The sequence below is a fragment of the Argiope bruennichi genome, chromosome 10 (assembly GCF_947563725.1).
Source record: "Argiope bruennichi chromosome 10, qqArgBrue1.1, whole genome shotgun sequence".
NCBI lineage: Eukaryota > Metazoa > Arthropoda > Arachnida > Araneae > Araneidae > Argiope > Argiope bruennichi.
Window position 1 is genome coordinate 22,882,052 of NC_079160.1, and position 18,220 is coordinate 22,900,271.

Genomic DNA, 18,220 nt, shown 5'->3' on the forward strand with positions numbered 1-18,220 from the left:
ACAAATATATGCCAAGTCGATAATAATTCGATCTCTATTCTGTTGAAGGCGAACGTGATGAGCACTACACTACGGATCCGACGGGAAGGGTTAGATCTTCCCTCAGAATTCCATGTTTCTGGCATTTGAAAGAACATTTCAGAGTCGTCTCGTTCGTAGAATTTTCCTTAAGTTTTCAGCACTTTATATTGCTAATACATGTTCCTTAACAGAACTAAAAAAAGACATCCCTCACCATGTAATCGGGCTGGTTCCGCCCGGGATCAAACCGGGGGCCTTTCGCGTGTAATGCGAACGTGATAACCACTACACTACGGAACCTCGACGGAGAAAAACGAATATATGCCAAGTTGATAATAATTCGATCTCTATTCTGTTGAAAAGACTATTCATTTTTGTGGTTCCTGGAAATATTACCGTCTAAGGTAAAGGCCCTAAAGAACTGTTGTCATTTGAAAGTGAAAAATAAGAACCACGAATGTATGGTTCCGCCTGGGATCGAACCGGGGGCCTTTCGCGTGTGAGGCGAACATGATAACCACTACACTACGGATCCGACGGGAAGGGCTAGATCTTCCCTCAGAATTCCATATTTCTGTCAATTGAAAGAACATTTCCGAGTCGTCTCGTTCGTAGAATTTTCTTTAAGTTTTCAGCACTTTTGATTGCTAATACATGTTTCTTAACAGAACTAAAAAAAGACATCCCTACATCCCTCACCATGCAACCGGGCTGGTTCCGCCCGGGATCGAACCGCAGGCCTTTCGCGTGTAAAGCGAACGTGATAACCACTACACTACGGAACCGCTACGGTGAAAAACGAATATATGCCAAGTCGATAATAATTCGATCTCTATTCTGTTGAAAAAACTATTCATTTTTGTGGTTCCTGGAAAGATTACCGTCTAAGGTAAAGGCCCTAAAGAACTGTTGTCATTTGAAAGTGAAAAATAAGAACCACAAATGTATGGTTCCGCCCGGGATCGAACCGGGAGCCTTTCGCGTGTGAGGCGAACGTGATGATCACTACACTACGGAACCGACGGGAAGGGTTAGATCTTTCCTCAGAATTCCATGTTTCTGTCATTTGAAAGAACATTTCAGAGTCGTATCGTTCGTAGAATTTTCCTTAAGTTTTCAGCACTTTAGATTGCTAATACATGTTCCTTAACAGAACTAAAAAAAGACATCCATCACCATGTAATCGGGCTGGTTCCGCCCGGGATCGAACCGGGGGCCTTTCGCGTGTAAAGCGAACGTGATAACCACTACACTACGGAACCTCGACGGAGAAAAACGAATATATGCCAAGTCGATAATAATTCGATCTCTATTCTGTTGAAAAGACTATTCATTTTTGTGGTTCCTGGAAAGATTACCGTCTAAGGTAAAGGCCCTAAAGAACTGTTGTCATTTGAAAGTGAAAAATAAGAACCACGAATGTGTGGTTCCGCCCGGGATCGAACCGGGGACCTTTCGCGTGTGAGGCGAACGTGATGAAAACTACACTACGGAACCGACGGGAAGGGTTAGATCTTCCCTCAGAATTCCATGTTTCTGGCATTTGAAAGAACATTTCCGAGTCGTCTCGTTCGTAGAATTTTCTTTAAGTTTTCAGCTATTTAGATTGCTAATACATCTTCCTTAACAGAACTAAAAAAAGACATCCCTCACCATGTAATCGGGCTGGTTCCGCCCGGGACCGAACCGGGGGCCTTTCGCGTGTAAAGCGAACGTGATAACCACTACACTACGGAACCTCGACGGAGAAAAACGAATATATGCCAAGTCGATAATAATTCGATCTCTATTCTGTTGAAAAGACTATTCATTTTTGTGGTTCCTGGAAAGATTACCGTCTAAGGTAAAGGCCCTAAAGAACTGTTGTCATTTGAAAGTGAAAAATAAGAACCACGAATGTATGGTTCCGCCCGGGATCGAACCGGGGACCTTTCGCGTGTGAGGCGAACGTGATGAAAACTACACTACGGAACCGACGGGAAGGGTTAGATCTTCCCTCAGAATTCCATGTTTCTGGCATTTGAAAGAACATTTCCGAGTCGTCTCGTTCGTAGAATTTTCTTTAAGTTTTCAGCTATTTAGATTGCTAATACATCTTCCTTAACAGAACTAAAAAAAGACATCCCTCACCATGTAATCGGGCTGGTTCCGCCCGGGATCGAACCGGGATCCTTTGCGTGTAACGCGAACGTGATAACCACTACACTACGGAACCTCGACGGGGAAAAACGAATATATGCAAGTCGATAATAATTCGATCTCTATTCTGTTGAAAAGACTATTCATTTTTGTGGTTCCTGGAAAGATTGCCGTCTAAGGTAAAGGCCCTAAAGAACTGTTGTCAATTGAAAGTGAAAAATAGGAACCACGAATGTATGGTTCCGCCCGGGATCGAACCGGGGGCATTTCGCGTGTGAGGCGAACATGATAACCACTACACTACGGAACCGACGGGAAGGGCTAGATCTTCCCTCAGAATTCCATGTTTCTGTCATTTGAAAGAACATTTCCGAGTCGTCTCGTTCGTAGAATTTTCTTTAAGTTTTCAGCACTTTAGATTGCTAATACATGTTCCTTAACAGAACTAAAAAAAGACATCCCTCACCATGCAACCGGGCTTGTTCCACCCCGGAATGAACAGGGGGCCTTTCGCGTGTAAAGCGAACGTGATAACCACTACACTACGGAACCTCTACGGTGAAAAACGAATATATGCCAAGTCGATAATAATTCGATCTCTATTCTGTTGAAAAGACTATTCATTTTTGTGGTTCCTGGAAAGATTACCGTCTAAGGTAAAGGCCCTAAAGACTGTTGTCATTTGAAAGTGAAAAATAAGAACCACGAATGTATGGTTCCGCCCGGGATCGAACCGGGGGCCTTTCGCGTGTGAGGCGAACGTGATGACCACTATACTACGGAACCGACGGGAAGGGTTAGATCTTCCCTCAGAATTCCATGTTTCTGTCATTTGAAAGAACATTTCAGAGTCGTCTCGTTCGTAGAATTTTCCTTAAGTTTTCAGCACTTTAGATTGCTAATACATGTTCCTTAACAGAACTAAAAAAAGACATCCCTCACCATGTAATCGGGCTGGTTCCGACCGGGATCGAACCGGGGACCTTTCGCGTGTAAAGCGAACGTGATAACCACTACACTACGGAATCTCGACGGAGAAAAACGAATATATGCCAAGTCGATAATAATTCGATCTCTATTCTGTTGAAAAGACTATTCATTTTTGTGGTTCCTGGAAAGATTACCGTCTAAGGTAAAGGCCCTAAAGAACTGTTGTCATTTGAAAGTGAAAAATAAGAACCACGAATGTGTGGTTCCGCCCGGGATCGAACCGGGGACCTTTCGCGTGTGAGGCGAACGTGATGAAAACTACACTACGGAACCGACGGGAAGGGTTAGATCTTCCCTCAGAATTCCATGTTTCTGGCATTTGAAAGAACATTTCCGAGTCGTCTCGTTCGTAGAATTTTCTTTAAGTTTTGAGCTATTTAGATTGCTAATACATCTTCCTTAACAGAACTAAAAAAAGACATCCCTCACCATGTAATCGGGCTGGTTCCGCCCGGGACCGAACCGGGGGCCTTTCGCGTGTAAAGCGAACGTGATAACCACTACACTACGGAACCTCGACGGAGAAAAACGAATATATGCCAAGTCGATAATAATTCGATCTCTATTCTGTTGAAAAGACTATTCATTTTTGTGGTTCCTGGAAAGATTACCGTCTAAGGTAAAGGCCCTAAAGAACTGTTGTCATTTGAAAGTGAAAAATAAGAACCACGAATGTATGGTTCCGCCCGGGATCGAACCGGGGACCTTTCGCGTGTGAGGCGAACGTGATGAAAACTACACTACGGAACCGACGGGAAGGGTTAGATCTTCCCTCAGAATTCCATGTTTCTGGCATTTGAAAGAACATTTCCGAGTCGTCTCGTTCGTAGAATTTTCTTTAAGTTTTCAGCTATTTAGATTGCTAATACATCTTCCTTAACAGAACTAAAAAAAGACATCCCTCACCATGTAATCGGGCTGTTTCCGCCCGGGATCGAACCGGGATTCTTTCGCGTGTAAAGCGAACGTGATAACCACTACACTACGGAACCTCGACGGGGAAAAACGAATATATGCCAAGTCGATAATAATTCGATCTCTATTCTGTTGAAAAGACTATTTATTTTTGTGGTTCCTGGAAAGATTGCCGTCTAAGGTAAAGGCCCTAAAGAACTGTTGTCAATTGAAAGTGAAAAATAAGAACCACGAATGTATGGTTCCGCCCGGGATCGAACCGGGGGCATTTCGCGTGTGAGGCGAACATGATAACCACTACACTACGGAACCGACGGGAAGGGCTAGATCTTCCCTCAGAATTCCATGTTTCTGTCATTTGAAAGAACATTTCCGAGTCGTCTCGTTCGTAGAATTTTCTTTAAGTTTTCAGCACTTTTGATTGCTAATTCATGTTCCTTAACAGAACTAAAAAAAGACATCCCTCACCATGCAACCGGGCTGGTTCCGCCCGGGTTCGAACCGGAGGCCTTTCGCGTGTAAAGCGAACGTGATAACCACTACACTACGGAACCGCTACGGTGAAAAACGAATATATGCCAAGTCGATAATAATTCGATCTTTATTCTGTTGAAAAGACTATTCATTTTTGTGGTTCCTGGAAAGATTACCGTCTAAGGTAAAGGCCCTAAAGAACTGTTGTCATTTGAAAGTGAAAAATAAGAACCACGAATGTATGGTTCCGCCCGGGATCGAACCGGGGACCTTTCGCGTGTGAGGCGAACGTGATGAGCACTACACTACGGAACCGACGGGAAGGGTTAGATCTTCCCTCAGAATCCATGTTTCTGGCATTTGAAAGAACATTTCCGAGTCGTCTCGTTCGTACAATTTTCTTTAAGTTTTCAGCACTTTAGATTGCTAATACATGTTCCTTAACAGAACAAAAAAAAGACATCCCTCACCATGTAATCGGGCTGGTTCCTCCCGGGATCGAACCGGGGGCCTTTCGCGTGTAAAGCGAACGTGATAACCACTACACTACGGAACATCGACGGGGGAAAACGAATATATGCCAAGTCGATAATAATTCGATCTCTATTCTGTTGAAAAGACTATTCATTTTTGTGGTTCCTGGAAAGATTACCGTCTAAGGTAAAGGCCCTAAAGAACTGTTGTCATTTGAAAGTGAAAAATAAGAACCACGAATGTATGGTTCCGCCCGGGATCGAATAGGGGGCCTTTCGCGTGTGAGGCGAACGCGATGACCACTATACTACGGAACCGACGGGAAGGGTTAGATCTTCCCTCAGAATTCCATGTTTCTGTCATTTGAAAGAACATTTCAGAGCCGTCTCGTTCGTAGAATTTTCCTTAAGTTTTCAGCACTTTAGATTGCTAATACATGTTCCTTAACAGAACTAAAAAAAGACATCCCTCACCATGTAATCGGGCTGGTTCCGTCCGGGATCGAACCGGGGGCCTTTCTCGTGTAAAGCGAACGTGATAACCACTACACTACGGAATCTCGACGGAGAAAAACGAATATATGCCAAGTCGATAATAATTCGATCTCTATTCTGTTGAAAAGACTATTCATTTTTGTGGTTCCTGGAAAGATTACCGTCTAAGGTAAAGGCCCTAAAGAACTGTTGTCATTTGAAAGTGAAAAATAAGAACCACGAATGTGTGGTTCCGCCCGGGATCGAACCGGGGACCTTTCGCGTGTGAGGCGAACGTGATGAAAACTACACTACGGAACCGACGGGAAGGGTTAGATCTTCCCTCAGAATTCCATGTTTCTGGCATTTGAAAGAACATTTCCGAGTCGTCTCGTTCGTAGAATTTTCTTTAAGTTTTCAGCTATTTAGATTGCTAATACATCTTCCTTAACAGAACTAAAAAAAGACATCCCTCACCATGTAATCGGGCTGGTTCCGCCCGGGACCGAACCGGGGGCCTTTCGCGTGTAAAGCGAACGTGATAACCACTACACTACGGAACCTCGACGGAGAAAAACGAATATATGCCAAGTCGATAATAATTCGATCTCTATTCTGTTGAAAAGACTATTCATTTTTGTGGTTCCTGGAAAGATTACCGTCTAAGGTAAAGGCCCTAAAGAACTGTTGTCATTTGAAAGTGAAAAATAAGAACCACGAATGTATGGTTCCGCCCGGGATCGAACCGGGGACCTTTCGCGTGTGAGGCGAACGTGATGAAAACTACACTACGGAACCGACGGGAAGGGTTAGATCTTCCCTCAGAATTCCATGTTTCTGGCATTTGAAAGAACATTTCCGAGTCGTCTCGTTCGTAGAATTTTCTTTAAGTTTTCAGCTATTTAGATTGCTAATACATCTTCTTTAACAGAACTAAAAAAAGACATCCCTCACCATGTAATCGGGCTGGTTCCGCCCGGGATCGAACCGGGATCCTTTCGCGTGTAAAGCGAACGTGATAACCACTACACTACGGAACCTCGACCCGGAAAAACGAATATATGCCAAGTCGATAATAATTCGATCTCTATTCTGTTGAAAAGACTATTTATTTTTGTGGTTCCTGGAAAGATTGCCGTCTAAGGTAAAGGCCTTAAAGAACTGTTGTCAATTGAAAGTGAAAAATAAGAACCACGAATGTATGGTTCCGCCCGGGATCGAACCGGGGGCATTTCGCGTGTGAGGCGAACATGATAACCACTACACTACGGAACCGACGGGAAGGGCTAGATCTTCCCTCAGAATTCCATGTTTCTGTCATTTGAAAGAACATTTCCAAGTCGTCTCGTTCGTAGAATTTTCTTTAAGTTTTCAGCACTTTTGATTGCTAATACATGTTCCTTAACAGAACTAAAAAAAGACATCCCTCACCATGCAACCGGGCTGGTTCCGCCCGGGATCGAACCGGAGGCCTTTCGCGTGTAAAGCGAACGTGATAACCACTACACTACGGAACCGCTACGGTGAAAAACGAATATATGCCAAGTCGATAATAATTCGATCTCTATTCTGTTGAAAAGACTATTCATTTTTGTGGTTCCTGGAAAGATTACCGTCTAAGGTAAAGGCCCTAAAGAACTGTTGTCATTTGAAAGTGAAAAATAAGAACCACGAATGTATGGTTCCGGCCGGTATCGAACCGGGGGCCTTTCGCGTGTGAGGCGAACGTGATGACCACTATACTACGGAACCGACGGGAAGGGTTAGATCTTCCCTCAGAATTCCATGTTTCTGTCATTTGAAAGAACATTTCCGAGTCGTCTCGTTCGTAGAATTTTCTTTAAGTTTTCAGCACTTTTGACTGCTAATACATGTTCCTTAACAGAACTAAAAAAAGACATCCCTCACCATGCAACCGGGCTGGTTCCACCCGGGATCGAACCGGGGGCGTTTCGCGTGTAAAACGAACGTGATAACCACTACACTACGGAACCTTTATGGTGAAAAACGAATATATGCCAAGTCGATAATAATTCGATCTCTATTCTGTTGAAAAGACTATTCATTTTTGTGGTTCCTGGAAAGATTACCGTCTAAGGTAAAGGCCCTAAAGAACTGTTGTCATTTGAAAGTGAAAAATAAGAACCACGAATGTATGGTTCCGCCCGGGATCGAACCGGGGACCTTTCGCGTGTGAGGCGAACGTGATGACCACTACACTACGGAACCGACGGGAAGGGTTAGATCTTCCCTCAGAATTCCATGTTTCTGGCATTTGAAAGAACATTTCCGAGTCGTCTCGTTCGTAGAATTTTCTTTAAGTTTTCAGCACTTTAGATTGCTAATACATGTTCCTTAACAGAACTAAAAAAATACATCTCTCACCATGTAATCGGGCTGGTTCCGCCCGGGATCGAACCGGGGGCCTTTCGCGTGTAAAGCGAACGTGATAACCACTACACTACGGAACCTCGACGGGTGAAAACGAATATATGCCAAGTCGATAATAATTCGATCTCTATTCTGTTGAAAAGACTATTCATTTTTGTGGTTCCTGGAAAGATTACCGTCTAAGGTAAAGGCCCTAAAGAACTGTTGTCATTTGAAAGTGAAAAATAAGAACCACGAATGTATGGTTCCGCCCGGGATCGAACCGGGGGCCTTTCGCGTGTGAGGCGAACGTGATGACCACTACACTACGGAACCGACGGGAAGGGTTAGATCTTATCTGAGAATTCCATGTTTCTGTCATTTGAAAGAACATATCCGAGTCGTCTCGTTCGTAGAATTTTCTTTAAGTTTTCAGCACTTTTGATTGCTAATACATGTTCCTTAACAGAACTAAAAAAAGACATCCCTCACCATGCAACCGGGCTTGTTCCACCCCGGAATGAACAGGGGGCCTTTCGCGTGTAAAGCGAACGTGATAACCACTACACTACGGAACCTCTACGGTGAAAAACGAATATATGCCAAGTCGATAATAATTCGATCTCTATTCTGTTGAAAAGACTATTCATTTTTGTGGTTCCTGGAAAGATTACCGTCTAAGGTAAAGGCCCTAAAGAACTGTTGTCATTTGAAAGAGAAAAATAAGAACCACGAATGTATGGTTCCGCCCGGGATCGAACCGGGGACCTTTCGCGTGTGAGGCGAACGTGATGACCACTACACTACGGAACCGACGGGAAGGGTTAGATCTTCCCTCAGAATTCCATGTTTCTGGTATTTGAAAGAACATTTCCGAGTCGTCTCGTTCGTAGAATTTTCTTTAAGTTTTCAGCACTTTAGATTGCTAATACATGTTCCTTAACAGAACTAAAAAAAGACATCCCTCACCATGTAATCGGGCTGGTTCCGCCCGGGATCGAACCGGGGGCCTTTCGCGTGTAAAGCAAACGGGATAACCACTACACTACGGAACCTCTACGGGGAAAAACGAATATATGCCAAGTCGATAATAATTCGATCTCTATTCTGTTGAAAAGACTATTCATTTTTGTGGTTCCTGGAAAGATTACCGTCTAAGGTAAAGTCCCTAAAGAACTGTTGTCATTTGAAAGTGAAAAATAAGAACCACGAATGTATGGTTCCGCCCGGGATCGAACCGGGGGCCTTTCGCGTGTGAGGCGGACATGATGACCACTACACTACGGAACCGACGGGAAGGGTTAGATCTTCCCTCAGAATTCCATGTTTCTGTCATTTGAAAGAACATTTCCGAGTTGTCTCGTTCGTAGAATTTTCTTTAAGTTCAGCACTTTTGATTGCTAATACATGTTCCTTAACAGAACTAAAAAAAGACATCCCTCACCATGCAACCGGGCTGGTTAAGCACGGGATCGAACCGGGGGCCTTTCGCGTGTAAAGCGAACGTGATAACCACTACACTACGGAACCTCTACGGTAAAAAACGTATATATGCCAAGTCGATAATAATTCGATCTCTATTCTGTTGAAAAGACTATTCATTTTTGTGGTTCCTGGAAAGATTACCGTCTAAGGTAAAGGCCCTAAAGAACTGTTGTCATTTGAAAGTGAAAAATAAGAACCACGAATGTATGGTTCCGCCCGGGGTCAAACCGGGGACCTTTCGCGTGTGAGGCGAACGTGATGACCACTACACTACGGAACCGACGGGAAGGGTTAGATCTTCCCTCAGAATTCCATGTTTCTCGCATTTGAAAGAACATTTCCGAGTCGTCTCGTTCGTAGAATTTTCTTTAAGTTTTCAGCACTTTAGATTGCTAATACATGTTCCTTAACAGAACTAAAAAAAGACATCTATCACCTTGTAATCGGGCTGGTTCCGCCCGGGATCGAACCGGGGGCCTTTCGAGTGTAAAGCGAACGTGATAACCACTACACTACGGAACCTCGATGGGGAAAAACGAATATATGCCAAGTCGATAATAATTCGATTTATTCTGTTGAAAAGACTATTCATTTTTGTGGTTCCTGGAAAGATTACCGTCTAAGGTAAAGGCCCTAAAGAACTGTTGTCATTTGAAAGTGAAAAATAAGAACCACGAATGTATGATTCCGCCCGGGATCGAACAGGGGATCTTTCGCGTGTTAGGCGAACGTGGTGAACACTACACTACGGAACCGACGGGAAGGGTTAGATCTTCCCTCAGAATTCCATGTTTTTGTCATTTGAAAGATTATTTCCGAGTCGTCTCGTTCGTAGAGTTTTCTTTAAGTTTTCAGCACTTTTGATTGCTAATACATGTTCCTTAACAGAACTAAAAAAAGACATCCCTCACCATGCAACCTGCATGGTTCCTCCCGGGATCGAAACGGGAGCCTTTCGCGTGTAAAGCGAACGTGATAACCACTACACTACGGAACCTCTACGGTGAAAAACGAATATATGCCAAGTCGATAATAATTCGATCTCTATTCTGTTGAAAAGACTATTCATTTTTGTGGTTCCAGGAAAGATTACCGTCTAAGGTAAAGGCCCTAAAGAACTGCTGTCATTTGAAAGTGAAAAATAAGATACACGAATGTATGCTTCCTCCCGGGATCGAACCGGGGCCTTTCGCGTGTGAGGCGAATGTGATGACCACTACAGTACGGAACCGACGGGAAGGGTTAGATCTTCCCTCAGAATTCCATGTTTCTGTCATTTGAAAGAACATTTCCGAGTCGTCTCGTTCGTAGAAGTTTCCTTAAGTTTTCAGAACTTTAGATTGCTAATACATGTTCCTTAACAGAACTAAAAAAAGACATCCCTCACCATGTAATCGGGCTGGTTCCTCCCGGGATCGAACCGGGGGCCTTTCGCGTGTAAAGCGAACGTGATAACCACTACACTACGGAACCTCTACGGTGAAAAACGAATATATGCCAAGTCGATAATAATTCGATCTCTATTCTGTTGAAAAGACTATTCATTTTTGTGGTTCCTGGAAAGATTACCGTCTAAGGTAAAGGCCCTAAAGAACTGTTGTCATTTGAAAGTGACAAATAAGAACCATGAATGTATGGTTCCGCCCGGGATCGAAGCGGGGACCTTTCGCGTGTGAGGCGAATGTGATAACCACTACACTACGGAACCGACGGGAAGGGTTAGATCTTCCCTCAGAATTCCATGTTTCTGTCATTTGAAAGAACATTTCCGAGTCGTCTCGTCCGTAGAATTTTCCTTAAGTTTTCAGAACTTTAGATTGCTAATACATGTTCCTTAACAGAACTAAAAAAAGACATCCCTCACCATGTAATCGGGCTGGTTCCGCCCGGGATCGAACCGGGGGCCTTTCGCGTGTAAAGCGAACGTGATAACCACTACACTACGGAACCTCGACGGGGAAAAACGAATATATGCCAAGTCGATAATAATTCGATCTCTATTCTGTTGAAAAGACTATTCATTTTTGTGGTTCCAGGAAAGATTACCGTCTAAGGTAAAGGCCCTAAAGAACTGCTGTCATTTGAAAGTGAAAAATAAGAACCACGAATGTATGCTTCCTCCCGGGATCGAACCGGGGACCTTTCGCGTGTGAGGCGAATGTGATGACCACTACACTACGGAACCGACGGGAAGGGTTAGATCTTCCCTCAGAATTCCATGTTTCTGTCATTTGAAAGAACATTTCAGAGTCGTCTCGTTCGTAGAATTTTCCTTAAGTTTTCAGCACTTTAGATTGCTAATACATAATCCTTAACAGAACTAAAAAAAGACATCCCTGACCATGTAATCGGGCTGGTTCCTCCCGGGATCGAACCGGGGGCCTTTCGCGTGTAAAGCGAACGTGATAACCACTACACTACAGAACCTCGACGGAGAAAAACGAATATATGCCAAGTCGATAATAATTCGATCTCTATTCTATTGAAAAGACTATTCATTTTTGTGGTTCCTGGAAAGATTACCGTCTAAGGTAAAGGCCCTAAAGAACTGTTGTCATTTGAAAGTGAAAAATAAGAACCACGAATGTATGGTTCCGCCCGGAATCGAACCGGGGGCCTTTCGCGTGTGAGGCGAACGTGATGACCACTACACTACGGAACCGACGGCAAGGGTTAGATCTTCCCTCAGAATTCCATGTTTCTGTCATTTGAAAGAACATTTCCGAGTCGTCTCGTTCGTAGAATTTTCCTTAAGTTTTCAGAACTTTAGATTGCTAATACATGTTCCTTAACAGAACTAAAAAAAGACATCCCTCACCATGTAATCGGGCTGGTTCCGCCCGGGATCGTACCGGGGGCCTTTCGCGTGTAAAGCGAACGTGATAACCACTACACTACGGAACCTCTACGGTGAAAAACGAATATATGCCAAGTCGATAATAATTCGATCTCTATTCTATTGAAAAGGCTATTCATTTTTGTGGTTCCTGGAAAGATTACCGTCTAAGGTAAAGGCCCTAAAAAACTGTTGTCATTTGAAAGTGAAAAATAAGAACCACGAATGTATGGTTCCGTCCGGGATCGAACCGGGGGCCTTTCGCGTGTGAGGCGAACGTGATGACCACTACACTACGGAACCGACGGGAAGAGTTAGATCTTTCCCTCAGAATTCCATGTTTCTGTCATTTGAAAGAACATTTCCGAGTCGTCTCGTTCGTAGAATTTTCCTTAAGTTTTCAGAACTTTAGATTGCTAATACATGTTCCTTAACAGAACTAAAAAAAGACATCCCTCACCATGTAATCGGGCTGGTTCCGCCCGGGATCGAACCGGGGGCCTTTCGCGTGTAAAGCGAACGAGATAACCACTACACTACGGAACCTCTACGGTGAAAAACGAATATATGCCAAGTCGATAATAATTCGATCTCTATTCTGTTGAAAAGACTATTCATTTTTGTGGTTCCTGGAAAGATTACCGTCTAAGGTAAAGGCCCTAAAGAACTGTTGTCATTTGAAAGTGACAAATAAGAACCATGAATGTATGGTTCCGCCCGGGATCGAACCTGGGACCTTTCGCGTGTGAGGCGCATGTGATAACCACTACACTACGGAACCGACGGGAAGGGTTAGATCTTCCCTCAGAATTCCATGTTTCTGTCATTTGAAAGAACATTTCCGAGTCGTCTCGTCCGTAGAATTTTCCTTAAGTTTTCAGAACTTTAGATTGCTAATACATTTTCCTTAACAGAACTAAAAAAAGACATCCCTCACCATGTAATCGGGCTGGTTCCGCCCGGGATCGAACCGGGGGCCTTTCGCCTGTAAAGCGAACGTGATAACCACTACACTACGGAACCTCGACGGGGAAAAACGAATATATGCCAAGTCGATAATAATTCGATCTCTATTCTGTTGAAAAGACTATTCATTTTTGTGGTTCCAGGAAAGATTACCGTCTAAGGTAAAGGCCCTAAAGAACTGCTGTCATTTGAAAGTGAAAAATAAGAACCACGAATGTATGCTTCCTCCCGGGATCGAACCGGGGACCTTTCGCGTGTGAGGCGAATGTGATGACCACTACACTACGGAACCGACGGGAAGGGTTAGATCTTCCCTCAGAATTCCATGTTTCTGTCATTTGAAAGAACATTTCAGAGTCGTCTCGTTCGTAGAATTTTCCTTAAGTTTTCAGCACTTTAGATTGCTAATACATAATCCTTAACAGAACTAAAAAAAGACATCCCTGACCATGTAATCGGGCTGGTTCCTCCCGGGATCGAACCGGAGGCCTTTCGCGTGTAAAGCGAACGTGATAACCACTACACTACAGAACCTCGACGGAGAAAAACGAATATATGCCAAGTCGATAATAATTCGATCTCTATTCTATTGAAAAGACTATTCATTTTTGTGGTTCCTGGAAAGATTACCGTCTAAGGTAAAAGCCCTAAAGAACTGTTGTCATTTGAAAGTGAAAAATAAGAACCACGAATGTATGGTTCCGCCCGGGATCGAACCGGGGGCCTTTCGCGTGTGAGGCGAACGTGATGACCACTACACTACGGAACCGACGGGAAGGGTTAGATCTTCCCTCAGAATTCCATGTTTCTGTCATTTGAAAGAACATTTCCGAGTCGTCTCGTTCGTAGAATTTTCCTTAAGTTTTCAGAACTTTAGATTGCTAATACATGTTCCTTAACAGAACTAAAAAAAGACATCCCTCACCATGTAATCGGGCTGGTTCCGCCCGGGATCGTACCGGGGGCCTTTCGCGTGTAAAGCGAACGTGATAACCACTACACTACGGAACCTCTACGGTTAAAAACGAATATATGCCAAGTCGATAATAATTCGATCTCTATTCTGTTGAAAAGACTATTCATTTTTGTGGTTCCAGGAAAGATTACCGTCTAAGGTAAAGGCCCTAAAGAACTGATGTCATTTGAATGTGAAAAATAAGAACCACGAATGTATGCTTCCTCCCGGGATCGAACCGGGGACCTTTCGCGTGTGAGGCGAATGTGATGACCACTACACTACGGAACCGACGGGAAGGGTTAGATCTTCCCTCAGAATTCCATGTTTCTTTCATTTGAAAGAACATTTCAGAGTCGTCTCGTTCGTAGAATTTTCCTTAAGTTTTCAACACTTTAGATTGCTAATACATAATCCTTAACAGAACTAAAAAAAGACAACCCTGACCATGTAATCGGGCTGGTTCCTCCCGGGATCCAAACGGGGGCCTTTCGCGTGTAAAGCGAACGTGATAACCACTACACTACAGAACCTCGACGGAGAAAAACGAATATATGCCAAGTCGATAATAATTCGATCTCTATTCTATTGAAAAGACTATTCATTTTTGTGGTTCCTGGAATGATTACCGTCTAAGGTAAAGGCACTAAAGAACTGTTGTCATTTGAAAGTGAAAAATAAGAACCACGAATGTATGATTCCGCCCGGGATCGAACAGGGGACCTTTCGCGTGTTAGGCGAACGTGATGACCACTACACTACGGAACCGACGGGAAGGGTTAGATCTTCCCTCAGAATTCCATGTTTTTGTCATTTGAAAGATTATTTCCGAGTCGTCTCGTTCGTAGAGGTTTCTTTAAGTTTTCAGTACTTTTGATTGCTAATACATGTTCCTTAACAGAACTAAAAAAAGACATCCCTCACCATGCAACCTGCCTGGTTCCTCCCGGGATCGAACCGGGGGCCTTTCGCGTGTAAAGCGAACGTGATAACCACTACACTACGGAACCTCTACGGTGAAAAACGAATATATGCCAAGTCGATAATAATGCGATCTCTATTCTGTTGAAAAGACTATTCATTTTTGTGGTTCCAGGAAAGATTACCGTCTAAGGTAAAGGCCCTAAAGAACTGATGTCATTTGAAAGTGAAAAATAAGAACCACGAATGTATGCTTCCTCCCGGGATCGAACCGGGGACCTTTCGCGTGTGAGGCGAATGTGATGACCACTACACTACGGAACCGACGGGAAGGGTTAGATCTTCCCTCAGAATTCCATGTTTCTGGCATTTGAAAGAACATTTCCGGGTCGTCTCGTTCGTAGAATTTTCTTTAAGTTTTCAGCACTTTAGTTTGCTAATACATGTTCCTTAACAGAACTAAAAAAAGACATCCCTCACCATGCAATCGGGCTGGTTCCGCCCGGGATCGATCCGGAGGCCTTTCGCGTGTAAAGCGAATGTGATAACCACTACACTACGGAACCTCGACGGTGAAAAACGAATATATGCCAAGTCGATAATAATTCGATCTCTATTCTGTTGAAAAGACTATTCATTTTTGTGGTTCCTAGAAAGATTACCGTCTAAGGTAAAGGCCCTAAAGAACTGTTGTCATTTGAAAGTGAAAAATAAGAACCACGAATGTATGGTTCCGCCCGGAATCGAACCGGGGGCCTTTCGCGTGTGAGGCGAACGTGATGACCACTACACTACGGAACCGACGGGAAGGGTTAGATCTTCCCTCAGAATTCCATGTTTCTGTCATTTGAAAGAACATTTCCGAGTCGTCTCGTTCGTAGAATTTTCCTTAAGTTTTCAGAACTTTAGATTGCTAATACATGTTCCTTAACAGAACTAAAAAAAGACATCCCTCACCATGTAATTGGGCTGGTTCCGCCCGGGATCGAACCGGGGGCCTTTCGCGTGTGAAGCGAACGTGATAACCACTACACTACGGAACCTCTACGGTGAAAAACGAATATATGCCAAGTCGATAATAATTCGATCTCTATTCTGTTGAAAAGACTATTCATTTTTGTGGTTCCTGGAAAGATTACCGTCTAATGTAAAGGCCCTAAAGAACTGTTGTCATTTGAAAGTGAAAAATAAGAACCATGAATGTATGGTTCCGCCCGGGATCGAACCGGGGACCTTTCGCGTGTGAGGCGAATGTGATAACCACTACACTACGGAACCGACGGGAAGGGTTAGATCTTCCCTCAGAATTCCATGTTTCTGTCATTTGAAAGAACATTTCCGAGTCGTCTCGTCCGTAGAATTTTCCTTAAGTTTTCAGAACTTTAGATTGCTAATACATGTTCCTTAACAGAACTAAAAAAAGACATCCCTCACCATGTAATCGGGCTGGTTCCGCCCGGGATCGAACCGGGGGCCTTTCGCGTGTAAAGCGAACGTGATAACCACTACACTACGGAACCTCGACGGGGAAAAACGAATATATGCCAAGTCGATAATAATTCGATCTCTATTCTGTTGAAAAGACTATTCATTTTTGTGGTTCCAGGAAAGATTACCGTCTAAGGTAAAGGCCCTAAAGAACTGCTGTCATTTGAAAGTGAAAAATAAGAACCACGAATGTATGCTTCCTCCCGGGATCGAACCGGGGACCTTTCGCGTGTGAGGCGAATGTGATGACCACTACACTACGGAACCGACGGGAAGGGTTAGATCTTCCCTCAGAATTCCATGTTTCTGTCATTTGAAAGAACATTTCAGAGTCGTCTCGTTCGTAGAATTTTCCTTAAGTTTTCAGCACTTTAGATTGCTAATACATAATCTTTAACAGAACTAAAAAAAGACATCCCTGACCATGTAATCGGGCTGGTTCCGCCCGGGATCGATCCGGGGGCCTTTCGCGTGTAAAGCGAATGTGATAACCACTACACTACGGAACCTCGACGGTGAAAAACGAATATATGCCAAGTCGATAATAATTCGATCTCGATTCTGTTGAAAAGACTATTCATTTTTGTGGTTCCTGGAAAGATTACCGTCTAAGGTAAAGGCCCTAAAGAACTGTTGTCATTTGAAAGTGAAAAATAAGAACCACGAATGTATGGTTCCGCCCGGGATCGAACCGGGGACCTTTCGCGTGTGAGGCGAACGTGATGACCACTATACTACGGAACCGACGGGAAGGGTTAGATCTTCCCTCAGAATTGCATGTTTCTGTCATTTGAAAGAACATTTCCGAGTCGTCTCGTTCGCAGAATTTTCTTTAAGTTTTGAGCACTTTTGATTGCTATTACATCTTTCTAAACAGAACTAAAAAAAGACATCTTTCACCGTGTAACCGGTAGTGTTTCTCCCAGTTGTAAACACACACAAAAAAAATCTGTATCTATCGTTTTGTTCCTACCCTTCGCGGAAATGCGGGTTTGCACCCGCTATCTCTCCAACAAGTAGCGACGTCTTAAGCGATTGAGCCATCATTGCTTTCGTTTCTAGTTGTTGTTTAGGGTTTGCTTCGATGTTTGTTCTGATATTAGTATGACATGTGGAACTCGTATTTTTATTTGCTACTGTTTTAGTGGCTGATTTCTCTTTTAGCTTTTCTTTTTAATTTATGAATTTAGTTGTAAAATTTTGTAGATATTTATTATTTTGATGATATTCTAATTGAATATATTGAACATTTAGGTATAAATTTCGTAGCATATTGTTTTCCAGAAATTATATTTTTTACTCATATTAAGTTCATATTTTCTTTTTTTTTCATGTTAGACTTTTTAGAGAAAAATAAATTCATTTACATTTATTCTGAGAATGATATTTTTCTATAGAATATGATTAAATTTCAAATGTTTTCTGCTGTTTATTGTTAATTAATTTATGATATAAAATATTTACAATCTCTGAAATTTATTTCATTATATTTATTTTAAATTAAATTATTATTATCTTCTTTGACTACAATATTATTAATAAATTTTTATTAATTATGAATGTTCAGTATAGACTTTTTAATATTTCTTTATTCAGGATATTTTGCATTATTTAGATTTTTTAAAATTAAGTAACACACTTCTTATATGTATAAACACAAGTATTCACCTATAATTTTTATAATTTAATTTTGTAATGTCAACCGACTTTGAT

General features: G+C 42.7%; 68 non-coding genes across 68 annotated transcripts; all 68 read right to left on the bottom strand.

Moving 5' to 3' along the window:
• Nucleotides 1-248: 248 nt before the first annotated feature.
• Nucleotides 249-321, bottom strand: Trnav-uac (transfer RNA valine (anticodon UAC)). Its single transcript has one exon. It is a non-coding gene; the product is annotated as a tRNA-Val (tRNA).
• A 162-nt stretch (nucleotides 322-483) lies between these two features.
• Nucleotides 484-556, bottom strand: Trnav-cac (transfer RNA valine (anticodon CAC)). Its single transcript has one exon. It is a non-coding gene; the product is annotated as a tRNA-Val (tRNA).
• A 177-nt stretch (nucleotides 557-733) lies between these two features.
• On the bottom strand, nucleotides 734-806 carry Trnav-uac (transfer RNA valine (anticodon UAC)). Its single transcript has one exon. It is a non-coding gene; the product is annotated as a tRNA-Val (tRNA).
• A 162-nt stretch (nucleotides 807-968) lies between these two features.
• Nucleotides 969-1,041, bottom strand: Trnav-cac (transfer RNA valine (anticodon CAC)). The gene has a single exon. It is a non-coding gene; the product is annotated as a tRNA-Val (tRNA).
• Nucleotides 1,042-1,210: 169 nt separating this feature from the next.
• On the bottom strand, nucleotides 1,211-1,283 carry Trnav-uac (transfer RNA valine (anticodon UAC)). The gene has a single exon. It is a non-coding gene; the product is annotated as a tRNA-Val (tRNA).
• A 162-nt stretch (nucleotides 1,284-1,445) lies between these two features.
• Trnav-cac (transfer RNA valine (anticodon CAC)) lies at nucleotides 1,446-1,518 on the bottom strand. Its single transcript has one exon. It is a non-coding gene; the product is annotated as a tRNA-Val (tRNA).
• Nucleotides 1,519-1,687: 169 nt separating this feature from the next.
• Nucleotides 1,688-1,760, bottom strand: Trnav-uac (transfer RNA valine (anticodon UAC)). The gene has a single exon. It is a non-coding gene; the product is annotated as a tRNA-Val (tRNA).
• Nucleotides 1,761-1,922: 162 nt separating this feature from the next.
• On the bottom strand, nucleotides 1,923-1,995 carry Trnav-cac (transfer RNA valine (anticodon CAC)). Its single transcript has one exon. It is a non-coding gene; the product is annotated as a tRNA-Val (tRNA).
• Nucleotides 1,996-2,164: 169 nt separating this feature from the next.
• Trnav-uac (transfer RNA valine (anticodon UAC)) lies at nucleotides 2,165-2,236 on the bottom strand. The gene has a single exon. It is a non-coding gene; the product is annotated as a tRNA-Val (tRNA).
• A 161-nt stretch (nucleotides 2,237-2,397) lies between these two features.
• Nucleotides 2,398-2,470, bottom strand: Trnav-cac (transfer RNA valine (anticodon CAC)). The gene has a single exon. It is a non-coding gene; the product is annotated as a tRNA-Val (tRNA).
• A 403-nt stretch (nucleotides 2,471-2,873) lies between these two features.
• Nucleotides 2,874-2,946, bottom strand: Trnav-cac (transfer RNA valine (anticodon CAC)). Its single transcript has one exon. It is a non-coding gene; the product is annotated as a tRNA-Val (tRNA).
• Nucleotides 2,947-3,115: 169 nt separating this feature from the next.
• Trnav-uac (transfer RNA valine (anticodon UAC)) lies at nucleotides 3,116-3,188 on the bottom strand. The gene has a single exon. It is a non-coding gene; the product is annotated as a tRNA-Val (tRNA).
• Nucleotides 3,189-3,350: 162 nt separating this feature from the next.
• Trnav-cac (transfer RNA valine (anticodon CAC)) lies at nucleotides 3,351-3,423 on the bottom strand. The gene has a single exon. It is a non-coding gene; the product is annotated as a tRNA-Val (tRNA).
• A 169-nt stretch (nucleotides 3,424-3,592) lies between these two features.
• Trnav-uac (transfer RNA valine (anticodon UAC)) lies at nucleotides 3,593-3,665 on the bottom strand. The gene has a single exon. It is a non-coding gene; the product is annotated as a tRNA-Val (tRNA).
• Nucleotides 3,666-3,827: 162 nt separating this feature from the next.
• On the bottom strand, nucleotides 3,828-3,900 carry Trnav-cac (transfer RNA valine (anticodon CAC)). The gene has a single exon. It is a non-coding gene; the product is annotated as a tRNA-Val (tRNA).
• Nucleotides 3,901-4,069: 169 nt separating this feature from the next.
• Nucleotides 4,070-4,142, bottom strand: Trnav-uac (transfer RNA valine (anticodon UAC)). Its single transcript has one exon. It is a non-coding gene; the product is annotated as a tRNA-Val (tRNA).
• A 162-nt stretch (nucleotides 4,143-4,304) lies between these two features.
• Trnav-cac (transfer RNA valine (anticodon CAC)) lies at nucleotides 4,305-4,377 on the bottom strand. The gene has a single exon. It is a non-coding gene; the product is annotated as a tRNA-Val (tRNA).
• A 169-nt stretch (nucleotides 4,378-4,546) lies between these two features.
• Nucleotides 4,547-4,619, bottom strand: Trnav-uac (transfer RNA valine (anticodon UAC)). The gene has a single exon. It is a non-coding gene; the product is annotated as a tRNA-Val (tRNA).
• A 162-nt stretch (nucleotides 4,620-4,781) lies between these two features.
• On the bottom strand, nucleotides 4,782-4,854 carry Trnav-cac (transfer RNA valine (anticodon CAC)). Its single transcript has one exon. It is a non-coding gene; the product is annotated as a tRNA-Val (tRNA).
• A 168-nt stretch (nucleotides 4,855-5,022) lies between these two features.
• Trnav-uac (transfer RNA valine (anticodon UAC)) lies at nucleotides 5,023-5,095 on the bottom strand. Its single transcript has one exon. It is a non-coding gene; the product is annotated as a tRNA-Val (tRNA).
• A 162-nt stretch (nucleotides 5,096-5,257) lies between these two features.
• Trnav-cac (transfer RNA valine (anticodon CAC)) lies at nucleotides 5,258-5,330 on the bottom strand. Its single transcript has one exon. It is a non-coding gene; the product is annotated as a tRNA-Val (tRNA).
• A 169-nt stretch (nucleotides 5,331-5,499) lies between these two features.
• On the bottom strand, nucleotides 5,500-5,572 carry Trnav-uac (transfer RNA valine (anticodon UAC)). Its single transcript has one exon. It is a non-coding gene; the product is annotated as a tRNA-Val (tRNA).
• A 162-nt stretch (nucleotides 5,573-5,734) lies between these two features.
• Trnav-cac (transfer RNA valine (anticodon CAC)) lies at nucleotides 5,735-5,807 on the bottom strand. The gene has a single exon. It is a non-coding gene; the product is annotated as a tRNA-Val (tRNA).
• Nucleotides 5,808-5,976: 169 nt separating this feature from the next.
• On the bottom strand, nucleotides 5,977-6,049 carry Trnav-uac (transfer RNA valine (anticodon UAC)). Its single transcript has one exon. It is a non-coding gene; the product is annotated as a tRNA-Val (tRNA).
• Nucleotides 6,050-6,211: 162 nt separating this feature from the next.
• Trnav-cac (transfer RNA valine (anticodon CAC)) lies at nucleotides 6,212-6,284 on the bottom strand. Its single transcript has one exon. It is a non-coding gene; the product is annotated as a tRNA-Val (tRNA).
• Nucleotides 6,285-6,453: 169 nt separating this feature from the next.
• Nucleotides 6,454-6,526, bottom strand: Trnav-uac (transfer RNA valine (anticodon UAC)). Its single transcript has one exon. It is a non-coding gene; the product is annotated as a tRNA-Val (tRNA).
• Nucleotides 6,527-6,688: 162 nt separating this feature from the next.
• On the bottom strand, nucleotides 6,689-6,761 carry Trnav-cac (transfer RNA valine (anticodon CAC)). Its single transcript has one exon. It is a non-coding gene; the product is annotated as a tRNA-Val (tRNA).
• A 169-nt stretch (nucleotides 6,762-6,930) lies between these two features.
• On the bottom strand, nucleotides 6,931-7,003 carry Trnav-uac (transfer RNA valine (anticodon UAC)). Its single transcript has one exon. It is a non-coding gene; the product is annotated as a tRNA-Val (tRNA).
• A 162-nt stretch (nucleotides 7,004-7,165) lies between these two features.
• Nucleotides 7,166-7,238, bottom strand: Trnav-cac (transfer RNA valine (anticodon CAC)). The gene has a single exon. It is a non-coding gene; the product is annotated as a tRNA-Val (tRNA).
• A 169-nt stretch (nucleotides 7,239-7,407) lies between these two features.
• Nucleotides 7,408-7,480, bottom strand: Trnav-uac (transfer RNA valine (anticodon UAC)). The gene has a single exon. It is a non-coding gene; the product is annotated as a tRNA-Val (tRNA).
• Nucleotides 7,481-7,642: 162 nt separating this feature from the next.
• On the bottom strand, nucleotides 7,643-7,715 carry Trnav-cac (transfer RNA valine (anticodon CAC)). Its single transcript has one exon. It is a non-coding gene; the product is annotated as a tRNA-Val (tRNA).
• A 169-nt stretch (nucleotides 7,716-7,884) lies between these two features.
• Trnav-uac (transfer RNA valine (anticodon UAC)) lies at nucleotides 7,885-7,957 on the bottom strand. The gene has a single exon. It is a non-coding gene; the product is annotated as a tRNA-Val (tRNA).
• A 162-nt stretch (nucleotides 7,958-8,119) lies between these two features.
• On the bottom strand, nucleotides 8,120-8,192 carry Trnav-cac (transfer RNA valine (anticodon CAC)). The gene has a single exon. It is a non-coding gene; the product is annotated as a tRNA-Val (tRNA).
• Nucleotides 8,193-8,596: 404 nt separating this feature from the next.
• Nucleotides 8,597-8,669, bottom strand: Trnav-cac (transfer RNA valine (anticodon CAC)). The gene has a single exon. It is a non-coding gene; the product is annotated as a tRNA-Val (tRNA).
• A 169-nt stretch (nucleotides 8,670-8,838) lies between these two features.
• Nucleotides 8,839-8,911, bottom strand: Trnav-uac (transfer RNA valine (anticodon UAC)). Its single transcript has one exon. It is a non-coding gene; the product is annotated as a tRNA-Val (tRNA).
• Nucleotides 8,912-9,073: 162 nt separating this feature from the next.
• Nucleotides 9,074-9,146, bottom strand: Trnav-cac (transfer RNA valine (anticodon CAC)). The gene has a single exon. It is a non-coding gene; the product is annotated as a tRNA-Val (tRNA).
• Nucleotides 9,147-9,313: 167 nt separating this feature from the next.
• Trnav-uac (transfer RNA valine (anticodon UAC)) lies at nucleotides 9,314-9,386 on the bottom strand. The gene has a single exon. It is a non-coding gene; the product is annotated as a tRNA-Val (tRNA).
• A 162-nt stretch (nucleotides 9,387-9,548) lies between these two features.
• Trnav-cac (transfer RNA valine (anticodon CAC)) lies at nucleotides 9,549-9,621 on the bottom strand. The gene has a single exon. It is a non-coding gene; the product is annotated as a tRNA-Val (tRNA).
• Nucleotides 9,622-9,790: 169 nt separating this feature from the next.
• Nucleotides 9,791-9,863, bottom strand: Trnav-uac (transfer RNA valine (anticodon UAC)). Its single transcript has one exon. It is a non-coding gene; the product is annotated as a tRNA-Val (tRNA).
• A 402-nt stretch (nucleotides 9,864-10,265) lies between these two features.
• On the bottom strand, nucleotides 10,266-10,338 carry Trnav-uac (transfer RNA valine (anticodon UAC)). The gene has a single exon. It is a non-coding gene; the product is annotated as a tRNA-Val (tRNA).
• A 162-nt stretch (nucleotides 10,339-10,500) lies between these two features.
• Nucleotides 10,501-10,572, bottom strand: Trnav-cac (transfer RNA valine (anticodon CAC)). The gene has a single exon. It is a non-coding gene; the product is annotated as a tRNA-Val (tRNA).
• A 169-nt stretch (nucleotides 10,573-10,741) lies between these two features.
• On the bottom strand, nucleotides 10,742-10,814 carry Trnav-uac (transfer RNA valine (anticodon UAC)). The gene has a single exon. It is a non-coding gene; the product is annotated as a tRNA-Val (tRNA).
• Nucleotides 10,815-10,976: 162 nt separating this feature from the next.
• Trnav-cac (transfer RNA valine (anticodon CAC)) lies at nucleotides 10,977-11,049 on the bottom strand. Its single transcript has one exon. It is a non-coding gene; the product is annotated as a tRNA-Val (tRNA).
• Nucleotides 11,050-11,218: 169 nt separating this feature from the next.
• Nucleotides 11,219-11,291, bottom strand: Trnav-uac (transfer RNA valine (anticodon UAC)). Its single transcript has one exon. It is a non-coding gene; the product is annotated as a tRNA-Val (tRNA).
• A 162-nt stretch (nucleotides 11,292-11,453) lies between these two features.
• On the bottom strand, nucleotides 11,454-11,526 carry Trnav-cac (transfer RNA valine (anticodon CAC)). Its single transcript has one exon. It is a non-coding gene; the product is annotated as a tRNA-Val (tRNA).
• Nucleotides 11,527-11,695: 169 nt separating this feature from the next.
• On the bottom strand, nucleotides 11,696-11,768 carry Trnav-uac (transfer RNA valine (anticodon UAC)). Its single transcript has one exon. It is a non-coding gene; the product is annotated as a tRNA-Val (tRNA).
• A 162-nt stretch (nucleotides 11,769-11,930) lies between these two features.
• On the bottom strand, nucleotides 11,931-12,003 carry Trnav-cac (transfer RNA valine (anticodon CAC)). Its single transcript has one exon. It is a non-coding gene; the product is annotated as a tRNA-Val (tRNA).
• Nucleotides 12,004-12,172: 169 nt separating this feature from the next.
• Trnav-uac (transfer RNA valine (anticodon UAC)) lies at nucleotides 12,173-12,245 on the bottom strand. The gene has a single exon. It is a non-coding gene; the product is annotated as a tRNA-Val (tRNA).
• A 162-nt stretch (nucleotides 12,246-12,407) lies between these two features.
• On the bottom strand, nucleotides 12,408-12,480 carry Trnav-cac (transfer RNA valine (anticodon CAC)). The gene has a single exon. It is a non-coding gene; the product is annotated as a tRNA-Val (tRNA).
• A 170-nt stretch (nucleotides 12,481-12,650) lies between these two features.
• On the bottom strand, nucleotides 12,651-12,723 carry Trnav-uac (transfer RNA valine (anticodon UAC)). Its single transcript has one exon. It is a non-coding gene; the product is annotated as a tRNA-Val (tRNA).
• A 162-nt stretch (nucleotides 12,724-12,885) lies between these two features.
• On the bottom strand, nucleotides 12,886-12,958 carry Trnav-cac (transfer RNA valine (anticodon CAC)). The gene has a single exon. It is a non-coding gene; the product is annotated as a tRNA-Val (tRNA).
• Nucleotides 12,959-13,127: 169 nt separating this feature from the next.
• On the bottom strand, nucleotides 13,128-13,200 carry Trnav-uac (transfer RNA valine (anticodon UAC)). The gene has a single exon. It is a non-coding gene; the product is annotated as a tRNA-Val (tRNA).
• A 162-nt stretch (nucleotides 13,201-13,362) lies between these two features.
• Trnav-cac (transfer RNA valine (anticodon CAC)) lies at nucleotides 13,363-13,435 on the bottom strand. The gene has a single exon. It is a non-coding gene; the product is annotated as a tRNA-Val (tRNA).
• A 169-nt stretch (nucleotides 13,436-13,604) lies between these two features.
• On the bottom strand, nucleotides 13,605-13,677 carry Trnav-uac (transfer RNA valine (anticodon UAC)). Its single transcript has one exon. It is a non-coding gene; the product is annotated as a tRNA-Val (tRNA).
• Nucleotides 13,678-13,839: 162 nt separating this feature from the next.
• On the bottom strand, nucleotides 13,840-13,912 carry Trnav-cac (transfer RNA valine (anticodon CAC)). Its single transcript has one exon. It is a non-coding gene; the product is annotated as a tRNA-Val (tRNA).
• Nucleotides 13,913-14,081: 169 nt separating this feature from the next.
• On the bottom strand, nucleotides 14,082-14,154 carry Trnav-uac (transfer RNA valine (anticodon UAC)). Its single transcript has one exon. It is a non-coding gene; the product is annotated as a tRNA-Val (tRNA).
• Nucleotides 14,155-14,316: 162 nt separating this feature from the next.
• Trnav-cac (transfer RNA valine (anticodon CAC)) lies at nucleotides 14,317-14,389 on the bottom strand. Its single transcript has one exon. It is a non-coding gene; the product is annotated as a tRNA-Val (tRNA).
• A 404-nt stretch (nucleotides 14,390-14,793) lies between these two features.
• Trnav-aac (transfer RNA valine (anticodon AAC)) lies at nucleotides 14,794-14,866 on the bottom strand. The gene has a single exon. It is a non-coding gene; the product is annotated as a tRNA-Val (tRNA).
• Nucleotides 14,867-15,035: 169 nt separating this feature from the next.
• Nucleotides 15,036-15,108, bottom strand: Trnav-uac (transfer RNA valine (anticodon UAC)). The gene has a single exon. It is a non-coding gene; the product is annotated as a tRNA-Val (tRNA).
• Nucleotides 15,109-15,270: 162 nt separating this feature from the next.
• On the bottom strand, nucleotides 15,271-15,343 carry Trnav-cac (transfer RNA valine (anticodon CAC)). The gene has a single exon. It is a non-coding gene; the product is annotated as a tRNA-Val (tRNA).
• Nucleotides 15,344-15,512: 169 nt separating this feature from the next.
• On the bottom strand, nucleotides 15,513-15,585 carry Trnav-uac (transfer RNA valine (anticodon UAC)). The gene has a single exon. It is a non-coding gene; the product is annotated as a tRNA-Val (tRNA).
• A 162-nt stretch (nucleotides 15,586-15,747) lies between these two features.
• Trnav-cac (transfer RNA valine (anticodon CAC)) lies at nucleotides 15,748-15,820 on the bottom strand. The gene has a single exon. It is a non-coding gene; the product is annotated as a tRNA-Val (tRNA).
• A 169-nt stretch (nucleotides 15,821-15,989) lies between these two features.
• Trnav-cac (transfer RNA valine (anticodon CAC)) lies at nucleotides 15,990-16,062 on the bottom strand. The gene has a single exon. It is a non-coding gene; the product is annotated as a tRNA-Val (tRNA).
• A 162-nt stretch (nucleotides 16,063-16,224) lies between these two features.
• On the bottom strand, nucleotides 16,225-16,297 carry Trnav-cac (transfer RNA valine (anticodon CAC)). Its single transcript has one exon. It is a non-coding gene; the product is annotated as a tRNA-Val (tRNA).
• Nucleotides 16,298-16,466: 169 nt separating this feature from the next.
• On the bottom strand, nucleotides 16,467-16,539 carry Trnav-uac (transfer RNA valine (anticodon UAC)). The gene has a single exon. It is a non-coding gene; the product is annotated as a tRNA-Val (tRNA).
• Nucleotides 16,540-16,701: 162 nt separating this feature from the next.
• On the bottom strand, nucleotides 16,702-16,774 carry Trnav-cac (transfer RNA valine (anticodon CAC)). Its single transcript has one exon. It is a non-coding gene; the product is annotated as a tRNA-Val (tRNA).
• Nucleotides 16,775-16,943: 169 nt separating this feature from the next.
• Nucleotides 16,944-17,016, bottom strand: Trnav-uac (transfer RNA valine (anticodon UAC)). Its single transcript has one exon. It is a non-coding gene; the product is annotated as a tRNA-Val (tRNA).
• A 162-nt stretch (nucleotides 17,017-17,178) lies between these two features.
• On the bottom strand, nucleotides 17,179-17,251 carry Trnav-cac (transfer RNA valine (anticodon CAC)). The gene has a single exon. It is a non-coding gene; the product is annotated as a tRNA-Val (tRNA).
• Nucleotides 17,252-18,220: the final 969 nt, after the last annotated feature.